Source organism: Bubalus bubalis, chromosome 5 (assembly GCF_019923935.1).
Source record: "Bubalus bubalis isolate 160015118507 breed Murrah chromosome 5, NDDB_SH_1, whole genome shotgun sequence".
In the NCBI taxonomy this organism is placed as follows: Eukaryota; Metazoa; Chordata; class Mammalia; order Artiodactyla; family Bovidae; genus Bubalus; species Bubalus bubalis.
In genome coordinates this window covers 126,382,694-126,400,453 of record NC_059161.1, presented here as the reverse complement: position 1 = coordinate 126,400,453, position 17,760 = coordinate 126,382,694, and the positions used below count along the sequence as shown (strand labels likewise).

General features: G+C 47.6%; 1 protein-coding gene across 8 annotated transcripts in view; it reads left to right on the top strand.

The window, feature by feature from the left end:
- The window catches only part of PC (pyruvate carboxylase), a 103,223-nt gene that overhangs the window by 40,747 nt on the left and 44,716 nt on the right, over positions 1 to 17,760 (top strand). For 2 of the 8 annotated variants that reach the window (XM_044943745.1, XM_044943747.1), the window contains exon 1: positions 6,815 to 7,014. The exons of 2 other annotated variants lie outside the window; for them this stretch is intronic. The gene's annotated coding sequence lies outside the window, so the exon portion shown is untranslated. Of the gene's footprint in view, positions 1 to 6,806; positions 7,139 to 17,760 lie in introns of those variants that run through there. 4 more of the 8 variants (XM_044943746.1, XM_044943744.1, XM_044943750.1 and 1 more) reach the window with 4 other exon arrangements.

Sequence of the window (17,760 nt, the reverse complement as noted above, 5' to 3'; positions counted from 1 at the left end):
CTCTAATTTTCATGAAGAGATGTCTAGTCTTTCCCATTCTATTGTTTTCCTCTATTTCTTTGCATTCTTCACTTAGGAAGGCTTTCTTATCTATCTTTGTTATTCTTTGGAACTCTGTATTCAGATGGATATGTCTTCCCTTTTCTCCTTTGCCTTTGGCTTCTCTTCTTTTCTCAGCTATTTGTAAGGCCTCCTCAGACAACCATTTTGCCCTTTTGCATTTCTTTTTCTTGGGAATGGTTTTGATCACCACCTCCTGTACAGTGTTATGAACCTCTGTCCATAGTTCTTTAGGCAGTCTATCATATCTAATCCCTTGAATCTATTTGTCACTTCTATTTGTCACTGTATAATCGTAAGGGATTTGATTTAGGTCATACCTGAATGGGTTAGTGGTTTTCCCTACTTTCTTCAATTTAAGTCTGAATTTTGCAATAACGAGTCCATGATCTGAGCCACAGTCAGCTCCCAGTCTTGTTTTTGCTGACTGTATAGAGTTTCTCCGTCTTCAGCTGCAAAGAATATAATCAGTATGATTTCAGTCTGATTTCACCTGTATTGACTATCTGGTAATATCCATGTGTAGAGTCATCTCTTGTGTTGTTGGAAGAGGGTGTTTGCTATGACTAATGTATTGTCTTGGCAAAATCTCTGTTAGCCTTTGCCCTGCTTCATTTTGTACTCCAAGGCCAAACTTGCCTGTTACTCCAGGTATGTCTGGCCTTCCTGCTTCTGCATTCCAGTTCCCCTTTTATGAAAAGGACATCTTTTTTTGATGTTAGTTCTAGAATATGAAAATATTACTTCCTAAAAAAGGAAATTACTCCCATTTGCATTTTCTTAAGACTAATTATATTAAGCATCTTTTCTCATGTTTACCGCCCATTTGTATGTCTTCTTTGGAGAAATGTATATTCAAATCTGTTGCCCATTTTTAGTTGTGTTGTTTTTGTTTTGAGTTATGAGAGTTCTTTATATATCCTGGATATTAGACCCTTATCAGATTATGTGGTTTATAAAACTATTCTCCCATTCTGTGGTTTGTCTTTTTCACTTTCTCGCTGGGGTCCTTGAAAGCACAAAAGTTTCGTTCTGACAAAGCCAGTTTATCTTTTTTTTTTTTTTTTTTTGATTGCTTGTGCTTTTGCTGTCATAGCTAAGAAACCATTGCTTAATCCAAAGCCACAAGGATTTATATTTGTTTCTAAGATTTTTACAGTTTTAGACCTTAAATTTAAGTCTTTGATTCATTTTGTGTGAGTTTCTGTAGATGATGTGAGATAGGGGTGCAGTTTCATTCTCTTGCATGTGTATATCTAGGTGTTTTCCAGCACCATTTGTTGAATTGTCTTGATGCCCTGTTGAAGATCAGTTGACTGTGAATGTGAGAGTTTTCTGGACCCTCATTTCCACTCGACTGATCTCTGTCCATATCCCAGTTCCACACTGTTTTCGATTACTGTAACCTTGTAGTGGGTTTTGAAATTGGCAAGTATGAGTCCTTCAATTGTGTGCTTTTTCATTATTATTATTTTATTTTTTGCTGTTCTAGATCCTTTGCATTTAAATGTGGATTTAATTTTTTTTAAGAGTTTTTTTATGTGGACCATTTGAGCTATTTAAAATCTTAAAAGATGATGCCGTGAAAGTGCTGCACGCAATATGCCAGCAAATTTGGAAAACTCAGTGATGGCCACAGGACTGGGAAAGGTCCATTTTCATCCCCATCGCAAAGAAAGGCAATGCCAAAGAATGTTCAAACTACATACAGTTGTGCTCATTTCACATGATGGCAAGGTAATACTCAAAATCCTTCAAGTTAGGCATCAACAGTACATGAACTGAGAACTACCAGATGTTCAAGCTGAATTTAGAAGGGGCAGAGGAGCCAGAGATCAAATTGCCAACATCTGTTGGAGCATAGAAAAAGGAAGGGAATCACAGAAAAACATCTAGTTCTATTTCATTGACTATGCTAAAGCATTCAACAGTGTGGATCACAGCAAACTGTGGAAAATTCTTAAAGAGATGGGGATGCCAGACCTCCTTATCTGTCTCCTGAGAAACCTGTATGCAGGTCAAGAAGCAACAGTTAGAACCAGACATGGAACAATGGACTGGTTCCAAATTGGGAACAGACTACATCAAATCTCTATATTGTCTCCCTGCTTAGTTAACTTCTATGCAGAATATATCATGCAAAATGCCGGGCTGGATGAATCACAAGCTGGAATCAAGGTTGCTGGGAGAAATATCAACAACCTCAGAAATGCCGATGATACCTCTCTAATGGCATCAAGCAAAGGAGGAGCTAAAGAGACTCTTGATGAGGGTGAAAGGAGAGTGAAAAAGCTAGCTTAAAACTCAACATTCAAAAAACTAAGATCATGGCAACCAGTCCCATCACTTCATTGCAAAAAGATGGGGGGAAAGTGGAAACATTGGCAAATTTTATTTTCTTGGGCTCCAAAATCACTGCAGGTGGTGACTTAAGCCATGAAATTAACACACTTGCTCCTTGGAAGAAAAGCTATGACAAACCCAGTCAATGTATTAAAAAGTAGAGACATTACTTTGCTGACAAAGGTCTGTATGGTCCTTTGGTTTTTCCAGTAGTCATGTATGGATGTGAGAGTTGGACAATAAAAAAGGCTGAACATCAAAGAATTGATGCTTTTGAACGGTGGTGTTGGAGAAGACTCTTGAGAGTTCCTTGGACTGCAAGGAGAACAAACCAGTCAATCCTAAAGGAAATCAATTCTAAATATTCATTGGAAGGACTAATGCTGAAGCTGACGCTCCAGTATTTTGGCCACCTGATTTAAGAGCTGACTCATTGGAAAATACCCTGATGTTGGGAAAAATTGAGGGCAGGAGAAGGGGGCAACAGAGGATGAGATGGTTGGATGGCATCACTGATTCAACGGACATGAGTTTGAGCAAACTCAGGGAGATAGTGAAGGATAGGGAAGCCTGGCATGCTGCAGTCTGTGGGGTCACAAAGAAGAGTCAGACATGACTTAGAAACTGAACAATGACAATTTTTTTAAAGACTTGATTTGAATTTGTTACAATATTGGTTTTGTTTTTTATTTTTTGGCCAAGCAGCATGTGGGATCCTAGCTTCCCAACCAGGGATCAAACTCTTGCACCCCCTGTGTTGGAAGGCGAAGTCTTAACCACTGGACCACCAGGGAAGTCCCCTCATGTAGATTTTCTAATCATCTTGTCAATTTCCAGTAAAGTCAGCTGTTGTTTTGGATAGAGATGGCAGGCATTGAAACTGTAGATCAATTGGGGGAGTATTGCCATTTTAACACTGAAGTCTCTGATCCATGAACGTGAGGAGTTTTTCCTTTTGATTAGGTCTCTACAGCCATTCAATGATACTTTTTTCATTTTCAGCAAACCAGCCTGCATTTCTTTCATTAAATTTGTTCCTCTGAATTTTATTCTTTTTGATACTTGTCTTACTGTGTATTGATTTACCTTCATCTTGTTTACCCCTCATCCCCACTCTCTCCTCTCAACTAGGCTGAGTCTCCATAGGGCCTGGCACTTGGGTAGCACAGTGCGCTGCAGTAAAGGTTTTATGGTTTATTATTTTGTAAAATCCACACTGCCTTTGTGAAGGAGGCATGGTTATTACTATCCCTGGCCTAATTGGTTGAAGAAACTGAAGCCCGGTATGCAAAGTGACTCTCAGCCCAACACTGTTAAGGGTAGCAGAGGGAGGACCAGGGTTGTTCTGACTCACAGCTCCTTCCAGTCATCATCCTGCGTGAGACTGATGCTCTGTTCTTGGCTCCCAGGCTTGTTTCCGTGTCACTGCCTCTTTTATCTTGAGCCCCAGGATGTAATGAGAAGAGAGAAGGATTAACTCTGATATTATAAGGACTGACCCTTGGGATCACTTTTCTGGTCATCTCTAATGTGCCAGGCTCTCTAGGCATTTCAAAAACCCATGACCTCATTAAGCTCTCAGAGCAGCTTTATAAGATGACTCAGAACATTCTGCGTTTTATAGATGAGGAAACTAAGGTTCGAAGGGTCATGTCAACTTTTAAGTCAAAGCGGGAATTACTTGCTGGAGCTGCAGCTCAGCACACTTCCCAGAGCTCAGGGTGCGGCGCTGGGTGAGGGGAGGTGTGGTGCTGGATGGTGTGCGCAGTGGAGGAGGAGGAGAATGCGGGTTTCATGGAAATTGTGAGGCTCTTTAACACTAGTGTTGGGTTAGGTCAATCCAGAAACATTTGCTCATTGGCCTAGAACTGACATCTCAAAGTGGTGGGTTTGTCGAATCCTTCTGAGGGTGTGAAGAGCTCACAGAGGCCTGGAGACAGCCCCTGGGACCTTACGCCCTGTGGTGTAATCCATGGTGATTAACTGCTGGTGGAAGCTCGTTCGCCACGTCTAGGTCTTGTCTCTACCTTCCGCATGGTGAATTCTTAAAGTGCAGGGGTCATCACCTTCTGTCTTGGTTTCTCCATAGCACGTAGCACTGTTTCTGTTACCTGGTGGGCATTCCTTATTAGCTCTCTCTTTTTTTTTCTTCCAGACTTTAAACTTTTTGTTTTGTGTTGGGGTATAGCCAGTTTACTATGTCGTGGTAGTTTTAGGTGAACAGCAAAGGGACTCACATGTATCCATTCTCCCCCAAACTTCCCTTCCATCCAAGCTGCCACATAACAGTGAGCAGAGTTCCCTGCGCTATCCAGTAGGTCCCTGTTGTTACCCATTTTGAAAATAGCAGTATGTACATGACCTGACCTCCTCTTTGCATAAATGGAAGACAGTCTGTCTGCTTGCTTTTGCTCCATAGACGTCACAGACTTGCAGTGCCTCTGTGGCTGGATTTGGTAGAGAACAGGGGACCAAGGCCGTTAGCCATACAGGGGGCCAGCTGCTCTGGTGGTACGAGACAAGAGGCTTGGGATGGAAGCAGGATCTGCCTCTCGTTGCCCACCTTTCCCCATCCAGGGAGCCAAGTGCAGACCAGTGTCTTTCCTCTGTAGAGTCCCTGGTGGGAAGTCTGTCTGTCACACCATGGTCAACAGCGTTGTTTCCATGTCCGAGCAACCCTTATGAACCAGAGCAGCAGTGAGTAACTTTGCCATCAGTTTACCTGAGGCAGACCCTTCCTCCCCTCCTCCACTTCTGTTTCCTAAGTTAAAGAAAACAGCCATGAAGAAGTAGTAATTGGTGGCCTTGGTGGTGTTTCACAACTGCATAGGAAGTTAGTTGCTGCAACTTCCAGTGCTGGAAGTTCTGTTCCACTTAGACTGAAAACAGCAGGAACGATGATTTCGTGTCTCTGTGATGCAGGTGAGGGGTGGGGAGCCTGCCTTCTCTCCAGCCTTGTTGTGGCAACTGGTGTCCCTGCCACACCAGGCCGCACGTGGCTTGTGAACTCGTAAAGCCAGGTGGCCTCCCGGTCACAACGCTCCCTCTTCCCGGAACACTTCTTCCTGCTTCCCTGCCAGGCCACCTGTCAGCCTCTTTCTTATCCTCCAGGGTTATCTCTGGATCTCTTTCCTGCTGCTGTTGAATAGAACGTGGCTATTCATAATAACCAGATCCTTTGAGCTCCCACAAACAACTGTGCAAGGTATGTGTTGTTAATCCCCGTTTTACAGATGACGAACCATTTTTCTGTTCCCAGATAGAGCCTTTCACTGGAATGTCATTCTGGCCTCATCTCCCAGGATCTCCAGCTGCCTATAATTTGCAGGGTCTAGGAGTGGTTCTCACCCTGCCTTGGTGGGCCAGAGGGGAGTCACGAGGCTACTTGTTGTCAGCTCTGGAGAAAGATGGAGACGAGGTGGAAACAGAAGTACCTGTGTGGGTCAGGATCTGGATCCTAGAGGACTGAGCAAGCTCCCTGCCCCTCTGTGCTTTCACTTAATTTGTGGGCTCCCGGAGGCTCCTGTGATGTGGACCTCTGCCTGACTTAGGGGCCAGCGTGCCCCCGTTTCTTTAGCAGGCTCAGCACACCACGTTAGCTGGGCACCACTTGCCATGACACGTGGAGCCAGAGAAAGCCCTCTCTGACTAATTAACCTTGGGTTCTGGACACTAAGCAAAGTGTTAGGACAGTGAGTTATTGACTCTGCTTCCTCCAAGAACGTGTCAGGGCTGAGGCTGGTTTGTCTTTTGTTTTGGTGGTAGCGGGTGGCGCCCAGGGGGTGGGCGCTCTGTTCCTGTTCTTGATTGGCCCGGTCTTTGGGAGAACAGTACCTTAAATGGACTGGTCTGGGTGGGCTCAGTAGTGTGGGCAAGCATTTTAAAACCTTGCTAAGGGAGTTCCCTGGTGGCCTAGTGGTTAGGATTCGGTGCTTTCACTGCCGTTGCCCAGGTTTAATCCCTGGTCAGGGGCAAGCTGCACAGTGTGGCCAAAAATTAAATTTAAAAAATAAAACCCTTGCTCACATCAGGTCAACAGCCCATAAGAGCCACGAGGTTGACATATGCCCTTGCAAGAAATCCAGTCTCCTGGCCACATGATGTCACCTGTTCCCAGGGGACAGCCTGAGCCATCCCGAGGACTCAGCAGGAGGAGAAGGACATTAGATGCCTCAGTTTTTCTTCTCCCGGGGGATCCTCTGCTCCTTTTCTTAGGCCAGAAGGTCCCTCTCCTGCCCAGCTCTCCATCCCTGGCCTGCTCCTCCGCCCCCTGTAAAACCCAAACACACTGCCCTTTAATCCTTCCGCCAGAACCCTCGGGCAGCGGCTTTTCACTGCCTCCTCCCAGCTCACCCCTGACCTGATTTTGTGTTTTTTGCCTTTTCTCAAACAGTCTGTTCAAGGTCTAGTCATGAGTTGGAAGTTGGCTCACAAGCAGCCTCTCTCTCCCCTGAGCTGTAAGGGAGGGGGCAATTCTGGAAAGTCATTGACAGAGGCTTAACCCAGAACGTCACTTATAAACAGGCAGCGGGCAGAGGGCCCAGACTTGGGTGTTCGCTCCGGCACCGAGGACAGTGTGGCCTCCCTGGGCCCTACGGACCAGCTGCCGCGGTAAGGGGACCACCCTCAGCGCCTCCAGGTTGCTCTCCTGGGGGGGCGTGCATGCACTGTGGCCGCTGTTTCTCTCCTCTCTGGAAGTTGGCAGCCTTCTCATACTTGGGAAAGGAGACGGCAGGTGGGTTCTGGGGCAGGAACCCGGGAGGGCTGGGCTGGACCATTGCTCACGGGCCAGTGGGGACACTGGTCAGGGGTGGGCAAAACCGAGGAGCCGGAGGAAGACAAACCCTACCGACGGTCAGAAGGGGTTCTGCCCAAGACCTAGGGACAGAGGAAGATGGGCCGTGGGTCCTGGAGCTCTGGGCTAGAATGCCTTTGTGTGGTGGCAGCATTTAGGGGAAAGGCCACCTGGGTCCTTTGCCTGGGGTCCCTTGCGGAGATGGTGCAGCTGGCGGCAGTCAGGGGGAGCGTCTGCTCTGAGCACAGCACCAGGCCAGGGACCTGAAGCGCACACGTGCTGAGATGCACGTCCTTGGCTCACTCGGGTCTGGATGAAGCGCGCTGGAGCCCCGAGCCGGAAGGCCTGGCTCTCCCTTAGGAGCCTGGGAAAGATCAGCTCTCCTCTGGACGTGAGTCTGTGATTGTATCCTAGACAGCAGTGAATGGAAAGCAGGTGGCACCGCCTCCTGGGAGGCCAGCTTTCTGGCGTTTGAGCAGACTCACAGTTCAGGTGTAAGCAGGGAGGACTTCTCCCATTTGCTTAGAACAAAACCTTTCCCTCAGTTTACGGGGAGGAAAAACAGAAACGGGCCCCAGATGGCTTCTGGTTCTTATCTTCAACTGCAAACAGGCCAAACTCTCCTCCAGGTCACAGGATAAAGATTGATGGAGAAGGGAGAGACTGGCTGTGTGTGGTGTGTTTGTGTTCAAGGAATAGATGAAGGGGATGGACATGCAGTTCCCTTTGTTTTGTCCCAAACTTCCCAGGAGCAGAAGTTGATAAGGAATGTGCCTTTTCTCCCTAGTGTCCTGGACCAGGGATGAAGGGATGTGGTTCCTCTGACTTTATTCTTGGTCAGGCAACTCGAAGAGACGCCTGGCATGAGGAGGAATCAGAGATGAGGTCGTCAGTACTTACTAATCTGGATGGATCTTGAACAATCTTGTTTGTGTATTTGGTCTCCTGACTGGAATGAAATGTCAGTTTCATGATGGCAGGGACCTCTTCTCTCTGTCCAAGTGCCTGGCGTGTTACAAACGCTCAATCAATAGCGAATGAATGAATGAGTGCCTTTTCTTTGCTTCTCATTTCACTGAACCTCTCCAACTTCATTTTCTGTTGATTCCATGCCAGACTTTTCACTTGATCAGCATCTACTTGATGACGCCTGACCCTGACCCTAAACTAGTCAGGCTTGCAGGAAGAGGAGGCCCCTGCCTCTCACTGCCCACCGCCCGCCAACACCCCAGGTGCCAGGTGCTGCAACCTGCCAGGACCTCTCGAGTGGATCCTTCCTCTGAGCACGAGTCAAATCCCCTCCCCCGTGGCACCGTACCCAGCTCTCCTCAGCTGCCTTCTGCCACCTCCTTTGCGTACACCAGGTGTTAAATAGTTCTTATATTTCAGACGTACTGGTCTTGTCTCCTTGCCAGACAGAAAGTTTCTTGAAGACACAGGTCATGTTCTATATTATCCTCTGTCCATCGAGTATGTGTTACAGGCAATCAGTGCTTGATAAACACTTGATGGCTCTGGTTGTATGAAATCTAATCATTGAGGACGTTTTGCAGTTTACACTTTATGAAACCGAAGGCATGGTCTGCAGTTTCAGATACAACAGGTCACTCACGCATCAGCCTTCTGTGTTGGGCAGATTGTTGTTGTTCGGTCGCTCAGTCATGATCGACTCTTTGCGACCCCATGGACTGCAGCATGCCAGGCTTCCCATCCTTCACCATCTCCCAGAGCTTGCTCAAGTTCATGTCCATTGAGTCAATGATGCCATCCAACCATCTTATCCTCTGTCATCCCCTTCTCCTCCTGCCTTCAATCTTTCCCGGCATCAGGGCCTCTTCTATGTGAGTCTGCTCTTGGTTGGGCAGGTAAGCCTGCTTTATAGGTGGACTGATGAGTGTGAACTGCTTTTCACTCATAACACTTCTGACATTGAATATGTGGGGTTCTCCCCTGCACTAACCAATTCTCCAGTTCTCTGCAGACATCAACTAGGTATCCTCCCATTCAATTCAGTTCTGACACTGAATCAGTTCTGACGCCGAGGGTTGGTGCAGGTGCCACAGGTGAAGGGCTCAGTCCCACATGACAGCCTCTGCTTCAGACACTAATTGTAGAGCTGGCCTCCTGGACGTCCAGCCAGCCAGCTGTGCATCAGATTCCCCTGACTCCTCCTCAGGTTCCGTAATTTGCTAGAACTGCTCACAGAATTGAGAAAAGCACTTTGCTATTAGCAGTTTTACTATAAAGGATGCCGTGAACAGTCTGTCTGAGGTGCACAGGACGTGCATAGGGCAAGATCTGAAAGGATGCGGGGTGCAGGGGCTTCCGTCCCCACGGATGGGGCTGCGCCACCTCTTGGCACACGGGTGGATTCACCAACCTGGAAGTTCTCTGAAGTCCATGGCTTGGAGTTTTTATGGAGGTTCCCTTACACGGGTCTGGTAGGCCAGTCCCGCCCCTCCATGTAGGGGAGTAGGGCTGAAAGTTCCAAACTTCTAATCGCAGGGTTGATTCCTCTGGCAACCAACCCCCATCCTGACGCTGTCTAGGGGCTTCCCAGGAGTCACCGCATTAGCATAATCCCAGGTGTGATTGAAAGGGGCTAATTATGAATGAGAAAAGTTGCTCCTGTCTCCCATGCCACTCAGGAAATTCCAGGGGCTTTAGGAGCTCTGCCCTCTGGAACCTGGAAAAAACAACAAAAAAAACCCACCCAGGTTATATGATTCTTATAGATTACAGTATCACACAGGTGCTGAGAGGTAGATTGAGCCTCAAGGTTATATGGTGGCAAAGCTGGAAATTGAACCTGAGTTTTCTGACTGTCAGACCTTGCCCTTTGCGTGGAATCACATGGTGTTGGGTCCACAGCTGGTGTATGAAGGTGTGTGGCCCCTGCCTTCACTTCACCAGGGCTCTGCCCTCAATGCGGGGAGGCTTCTGCCTGACTTCACCCAACTGTCACCCATTCCCCCTCGCCCCCAGATCCTGGCTGTTTTCCCCCTTTATCTTGCCAAAGCTCCAGCTCCCGGGGTGCTGGCGCAGTGGGCAGAAATGGTAAGTGGGCTTCAGGACAGAACACTGAGGCGGCAGGGAGGTAAGGAGGCGGTGCTGGAGTCGGGGGGGCAGATGGGGCCAGAAAGGCCATTCTCCTTGTCTTGAAAATGAAACTGTGAAGATGCTGCTGGCCATTGGGCTAGTCAAGGTTCCTGTTAGTAGCAAATGAGAGCGTCTGAAAGTGAAAGTTGCTTAGTCATGTCCGACTCTTTGCGATCCCATGGACTGTACAGTCCATGGAATTCTTCAGGCCAGAATACTGGAGTAGGTAGCCTTTCCCTTCTCCAGGGGATCTTTCCAACCCAGGGATCGAACCCAGGTTTCCCACATTGCAGGCAGATTCTTTACCAGATGAGCCACCAGGGAAGCCCAATGAGAGTGTCCATTAAAGTACTTTAGGAACTTGCCTGGTGGTCCAGCGGTTAAGACTTCACCTTCCAAACGGGGTGTAGGTTAGATCCCATGTGCCTCGCAGCCAAAAAAACCAAACCATAAAGCAAACAATATTATAACACACTCAATAAAGGCCTAAAATATCATCCACATCAAAAAAATAATCTTAAAAAAAGATAAAGCACTTTATAAACTGCAGAGAGCTTTAAGAATATTGTTAAATATGATTATAGTATGCAAGCTGCTGAACAACAGCAACAAAGTTGCCACTCAGTAAAGTTTCAAATGGGATAATACCCGCCTCCTAAGTGTCAGGAGACCTGGCTGGTGCCTCGTCCAGACCTGGCACTTGTGCGTGCTTAGTCGCGTCCAACTCTTTGCAACCCCATGGACTGTAGCCCACCGGCTCCTCTGTCCATGGGATTTTTCAGGCAAGAATACTGGAGCGGGTTGCCATTTCCTCCTCCAGGGGATCTTCCTGACTCAGGGGTCAAAATGTGTCTCCTGCGTCTCCAGCATTAATCCATTGGCAGGTCGGTTCCTTACCCCTTTGCCACCTGGGAAGCCCAGCAGACATTTGTAGCTATTATTATTATTGTTTTTGTAATTATCATAAGACATGACGTCTTCCCTCAGAGAGGGGTGGGAGGCACTAAGAGGGCCTCCAGGAGAAGGACGTTTAGGCTGGGACTGAGAAGGTGGGAAAGGCAGTCTGTCGCCCAGGTTTTCGTAATTCATTTACTACCTTAGGTCCCCAAACTGTTTTTCCATGAAGTCTAAAGTCCTCAGCTGGAAGGTTCCTTCCTCCCTGGAGGATTTTCAGCAATCTAACTTCTCGATGTTGAAGGAGACACTGTTACCTTCAAGGGATCACGCCCGCTGCTGTTGGAGGGCAGAGAGGGAGTCTTGGCTCCTCAGAACCTGCCCAGTAGGTGAAAGGGCCTGCAGTTGTAGGTGCCGGACCGGATGGCGGCCACCCTGCCCCCTCCCCTCCCCGGGCGTGCCCTGCAGGGTAAAGGCCGGTGTGTGGTTGTGAGCCTGTGGCCATCGCTGCGAAACTTCAAAACAACCCGGGGGGGTTTCCTGCTCTGCTCAGCTGGGTGCTCAGTCAGGCTTTCACCACCTATGGGCACAGGACCAGTGGGCACAGTTCGCCTGCGGGAGAAGCTGTGCTGGAGGGACGAGGCGTGGGTGTGACGCTGGCCCAGCTGGTGGGGGAAGCAGCCCTACCTGCCCACGTGAGGCAAGCTTGATGGTCAGGGAGGAATAGTTTGGGGGTGGCAGGCAGGGGCGAGAGAGGGTGGTGACGGATAATCTAGGGAGGATGGTAGATCCTTTTACAAAATACTTTATTTTCATTATTTTTTATTTGGCTGTGCTGAGTCTCAGTTGAGGCATACAGGATCTTTAGGTGCGGCATGTGGGATCTGGTTCCCTGACCAGGGATTGAATCCTGGCCCCCTGCGCTGGGAGTGCAGAGCCTTAGCCACTGGACCGCCAGGGAAATCCCAGGATGGTAGACCTTAAATCTGTCCACAGCAGACTCCTGGGGAGCAGGGCCATGACTGAGACACAGCTTAGGATGATGGAAAGAATGGAAGGCGAGCGCCTTTGAGCTTGGAGACCATGGCCAACCTATTGAATCTTGAGTTTCTGTTCCCTTACTTACATAGCTGGGGCTCTACTACTCACCCTACAAGGTTCTCAGTGGTTAAATGAGGTAACCTGAAGCTCTTAATGCCATGGCTGGCACTCGGCAGCAAGCCTGCACAAACGGCTTGCACAAAGTCTGCACAATCTGTGCTCCTGACGCTTTGCCAGGTGACTGTGGTCATTAGCATTAAACCAGCAGTAGCGGATGCCTAGGACTTGGTCTCTGGGAAACCTCTGGACAGTTTTTGTGCTCAAATTCCAAAGCAGAGTGAAAGGTCAGATCAAGGGGCCGTAAAGGAATATCTTTTGTAGGGAATCAAGAAAAAGGAGAGAAAGCAGCAGCAGCCATAGTCAAGGTCATGTCCTGTCTGGGTGGCTGTTTACTTTCCTCCTTCCAGGAATGGAAGCTTTTTGCCACCGAATTCCCTCACCATGTCCTCAGCTCGTGGAGCCTGTGTGTTGGTGATCAGTTTACCAGGGAACCAGGTTTTAACACTGAGCGAGGTTCTGGGCCTCCCTCTGTAGGGATGTTTGGGGCGTGGGTGTTTAGCAGAATAGCAGTAAAGGCTGCCGGGAATGGTTGATAGTCATGCATTGATTCTGAGAAACTGAATTAATCAGCCAAGACAATCAGGAACCCAACAAGGGAGGTTGAGGCACCCAGGGATGAGCCACAGTGGGAAGTCATTGCAACCTCTAGGCTTGGTAGGGGCGGAGAGGAAATCGTGAGTGTTTCCTCCAGCCTCCAGGGCGGGTTGACAGTGTGGAGGCAAGAGCGCCCAGCCGGGACTGCCAGAGCAGCTGGATGCATCCCGACTCAGGACTGTGGCATCGAGGGTAAAGATTGGGGAAGATCAGAACCCATGTTTCTCTGCTCCCAGGCTCCTTTCTCCTTCAGGCCTCCCATTGGCTGAACCTGCAGGACGCCAGCCAGTCTGGGGACCCAGGTGCCTCTATCCACAGGCCTTAGGTTCCCTGGCTTGGAGCAGAGAAGGGGGATGCAGGGAGGTGAGAGGAGAGGAACCAACCAGGAAACCTCCCAAAGGCTCGTTCCTGGTGGAAACAAATCAACAGGTGTGACAAGCAGAGTGTGGCCCTCCTAAGGGTCATGGCAGCCGCTGCCCTTTGGGCAGAGGCTGTCTCCAAATCAAAATTAGTCACCAGTTCAGATTTAGTCATTAAGGGCAATTAGGAAAGATAATGAAATGAAAGGCATACAGATTGGCAAGGAAGGAGTAAAAGTATCTTTACAGCTGACACGATCTTATATAGGAAAATCTAAGGAAGTCACTAAAATCTTTTAAAGCTAATAAAGGAGTTCAGCAAGGTTGCAGGACACAAGGTCAATACACAGAAGTCAATTGTATTTCTATACAGAGGCAGTCAATGGGAAAGGAAGAAAATTCCATTTACAGTATCATCAAAAAGAATAAAATATTCAGGAATAAATTTAACAGAAGTGAAAAACTTCTAAGCATATAAAACATTGTTGAAAAATGAAAGAAAACCTAAATAAATCAATGGACTCCCTATGTTCATGATGAGAAGGCTTAATATTGTTAAGATGGCGACTGTCCTTAAATTGATCTACAGATTCAATGTCATATCTTTCACAGTTCCAGCTGCCTTTACTTGCAGATGACAGAATGTGCCGAAAATTCACATGGAAATGTAAGGGAACCAGACAGCCAAAAGAATCTTGAAAAAGAACATAGAGAACTCACAGAAAGCTTACGGCAGAGCTACAGTAATCAAGGCACTGTGGCAGTCACATAAGGACCGACATACAGATCCATGGGCTAGAATTGCGAGCTCAGGAATAAACCCTTACGTTTATAGCCAGCTGAGCTCTAACAAGAGCCCAATTAATGCCAAGATAATTTAAAATAGGGAAAGAATAGTCTTTTCAACAAATGGTGCTGAAACAGCTGGACATCCAGATGCAAAAGAATGAAGCTGAACCCCAACCTCATACCGCACATGAAATTCAAAGTGGATCAAAGTCAAAAATGTAAGAGCTAAAGGTATAAAACTCTCAGAAGAAAACACAGTCATAAATCTTTGTGATATTGGGTTAGGCAGTGGTTTATTAGATACGACAGCAAAAACACACACAATAAAATTTTAAAAATAGATAAATGAGGCTTCATCAATATTAAAAACGTTTGTGCAGCAAAGAACAGTATCAAAGTGAAAAGGCAGTTCAAAGAATGGGAGAAAGTTTTTGTGAACCATGTATCTGATCGGCACTCGTGTCTAGAATATATATTTTTTTAAACTCTTACAGCTCAACAAGAGAGATATAAATAATCCAAACGCAGGGACTCAGAGTAGACATTTTGCCAAAGGAGATGTCCACATGGCCAGTGTGCTCAACATCATTGGTCATCAGGGAAATATAAATCAAAACCACACTGAGATACCACTTCATACCCACTAGAATGGCTGATCACAAAGACAGATGATAACAAGTTTTGGCGAGGATGTAGAATTGGAGCACTTACATGTTGCTGGTGAAATAGAAAATGGAGCCCCAACTGTGGAGAACAGTCTGCCTGTTCCTCAAGTGGTTAATCATAGAGTTACCATACCATCCAGCAGTATATACCCAAGAGAGGAAAACATATGTGGGCTTGAAGCTTGTACACCAGTGCTCACCACGGTGTTATTCATAATAGCCAAAAAGCAGGAACAACCGAAATGTCTGCTGAATGGGTTGGCAAAACGTGGTGTGTCTGTACAGTGGGATGTTCTTTGGCAATTAAATGGAGTCCTGTTACCTGTAGCAACACGGATGAACCTTGGGAACATTGGAGAAGCAGTCATGGAGGAGCACATACTTTAGTATTCCCATGTCAGTTAGGGGCAAGGCCTCGGGCCTCAAGTGTCCCTCATGCTGCCTTCATCACAGGTTCACCCAGAGGCCGCGTCCCATCAGCGCGCGTACTGGCTCCGTTCTCCTTCAGGGCCCCTGAGGGAAGCGGCCCGGGGAAGCAGCTCTGAGTAGTCCATGCCTCACTTGGTGCCCCCTCTATGTGCTGCGTTGCGGGCACCTCTGCTTTCCTCTTCTTGCAGCTCCTGCTCCCTTCCGGCCTGTTTGCCCCTTGTTTGGGGTGGGGGCTCATCCATAGTAGCTCCTTGAGAAGCATCACCTGGAAGTCAGTCGTAGCAGCCCTGTTCTTTCTTTTTATTTCACCTTCACACATAATTGATGGTTCCACTGGATGGAGAGTTTCAGGCTGGAAATCATTTTCCCTTTGCAGTTTTGAAGACTGCTTTGTACCTTTCTATCTTCCCAAGTTGCTGTTGAGAAATCCCGAACCTTGCTGATTTCGGGTTCTTTGTGCCCCCTTTCCCCCACTTTCTGAAAGCTTACAGCATCTGACATGTCATGCCTTGCGTGGTGTGGGTCTGCATGCGTCCATCCTGTTGGCTCAATGCATACTTGCATGTGGAAACGTGACCTCCTGTCCTGGGGGTATGTTGAATTATTTCTTCCCCTGTGTTTTCCCTGTCCTCTCTTTCTGAAACTGTTATTTAATTTTTGGATCTCTTAATGGCCTCACATTTTTTCCCCTTTCTTGCCTACTTTCCATTTCTTTGTCCTTTGGTTTCAGTCTCTAGGAGATTTCCTTAACCTAATCTTCCAACCCTTCTATTGATTTTTTTTTTTCTTTTGTCTTTCCCATCATATTTTTTCTTTCCAAGAGCTTTTCTTGCTCTCTGACTAGGTCTTTAAAAATATATGCAAGCATCCTATTGTCTCACCTGTGTAATCTCTTGCTTCTTTGAGGATATTAGTGCTGTGTTTAAGTTTTTTCCTCCTTGCATTAACTGTTTCCTCCAAATTGCTTTTTTTCTGCTGCTTTTCTTTGGTCTCTGTCTTTGAAGGAATCTGTTCTCAGCTGCCCAGGGATCTTTGGTTGCCTGCTCACAATTAGTAGTAGGGGCTAAAAACTGCCTGGGAGTCCAGCTTCCCGCTTGCACAGTGGTGATGAGGCATGCTGTTTGTTGGGGAACCTCAGTGTCAATATCCTGAGGTCTTCCCTCTTGGGCTGGGTCAGGTATTGGAGGAGGGGAAGGGCTGGCTGCTTGTGCTCTAGGGGCTGAGTGGGCGAGGGGACGGGATGAACAGGCTCACTTAACCTTCCCCTCCTGTTTCTGACAGAGTACCCCGGCCCTCAGACGTGCGTTGCACTCCCAGTGCAGACCCTGAGCTTCGCCCTCTCCAGAGAGCAGACCTCTGTTCTTCAGGAGAGGGCAGGGGAGGGTGGTCTCCAGCAGCATGAGTATCTAGGGTCTAACTGCTTCTCAGAAGCTCTCACCAGCTTCCACTGTACATATCAGCCTGTTCATCCCAGGACCTGGCTCACAGTTCCCTACCCTTTCTTGGATTCTGTGGTGGACATTGGTAGATGATCAGCCTTCCCACTGCCAGGTAGGGCCATGATGTTCCTGTGGTCTCCCCTCCTGGTCTTCCTGTCTTTGGGGATTGACAGCTTAAAAGACAAAAACCTGTTGGGACTTCCCTGGTTGGCCATTGGTTAAGACTTTGCCTCCTGATGCAGGGGGTGTGTGGGTTCAGTCCCTTGTTGGGGAGCCAAGATAAAACATACCTCAGAGCCAATAAACCAAAACATAAAACAGAAGCAATATTGTAACAAATTCAGTAAAGACTTGGAAAAACAAATGGTCCAATTAAAAAAAAAAAATCTAAAAACAAAAATTTCTTTTACTCAGTCCATCCTAAAGGAAATCAACCCTAAATATTCATTGGAAGGACTGAAGCTGAGGCTCCAATACTTTGGCCACCTGATGCAAAGAACAGACTCATTGGAAAAGACCCTGATGCTGGGAAAGATTGAGGGCAGGAGGAGAAGAGGGCGGCAGAGGATGAGATGGACATGAATGTGAGCACACTCTGGGAGATAGTGAAGGACGGAGAAACCTGGTGGGCTACAATCCATGGGGTTGCAAAGAGTCAGAAACGACTTAGCAACAACAAAGTTTTGGTGGGATTTTGGGCGGGAGAGAAAAAAAAAATTACCCAGCCAGGAGCAGGCTTTGTGCAGAGAAAAGGGCATCCAGGTGGGGAGTGTCTCGGTGGAGGGAGTGCTCTGACGGGAGACGGGAGCGTGCTTGGACCACTTGGGAACGAGAAGGAAGCAGTTTGGCTGGTGTTAGGACCCCAGAGGCTGAGGGATGGTGGGAAGTGAGGCTTGACAGGCAGGTGGGACTAATGACAGGAGGCAAGATTCTTACCTGTGGGTGATAAAGGTCGTAGCAGGGTTTTTTAAAAAGAGAGTGAAAGGAATCCTGCATTTGGGGTGTTCTCCCTGGTATACAGCGTGAATTGCTAGCTAAAGCCAGCCAGTGGCAATGAATGGTCATGGATAGGGGGCTTTTACAGTAGTTCAGGTAGTAAACAGGGTGCCATCAGGGGTGGGTTAGTGGAAATG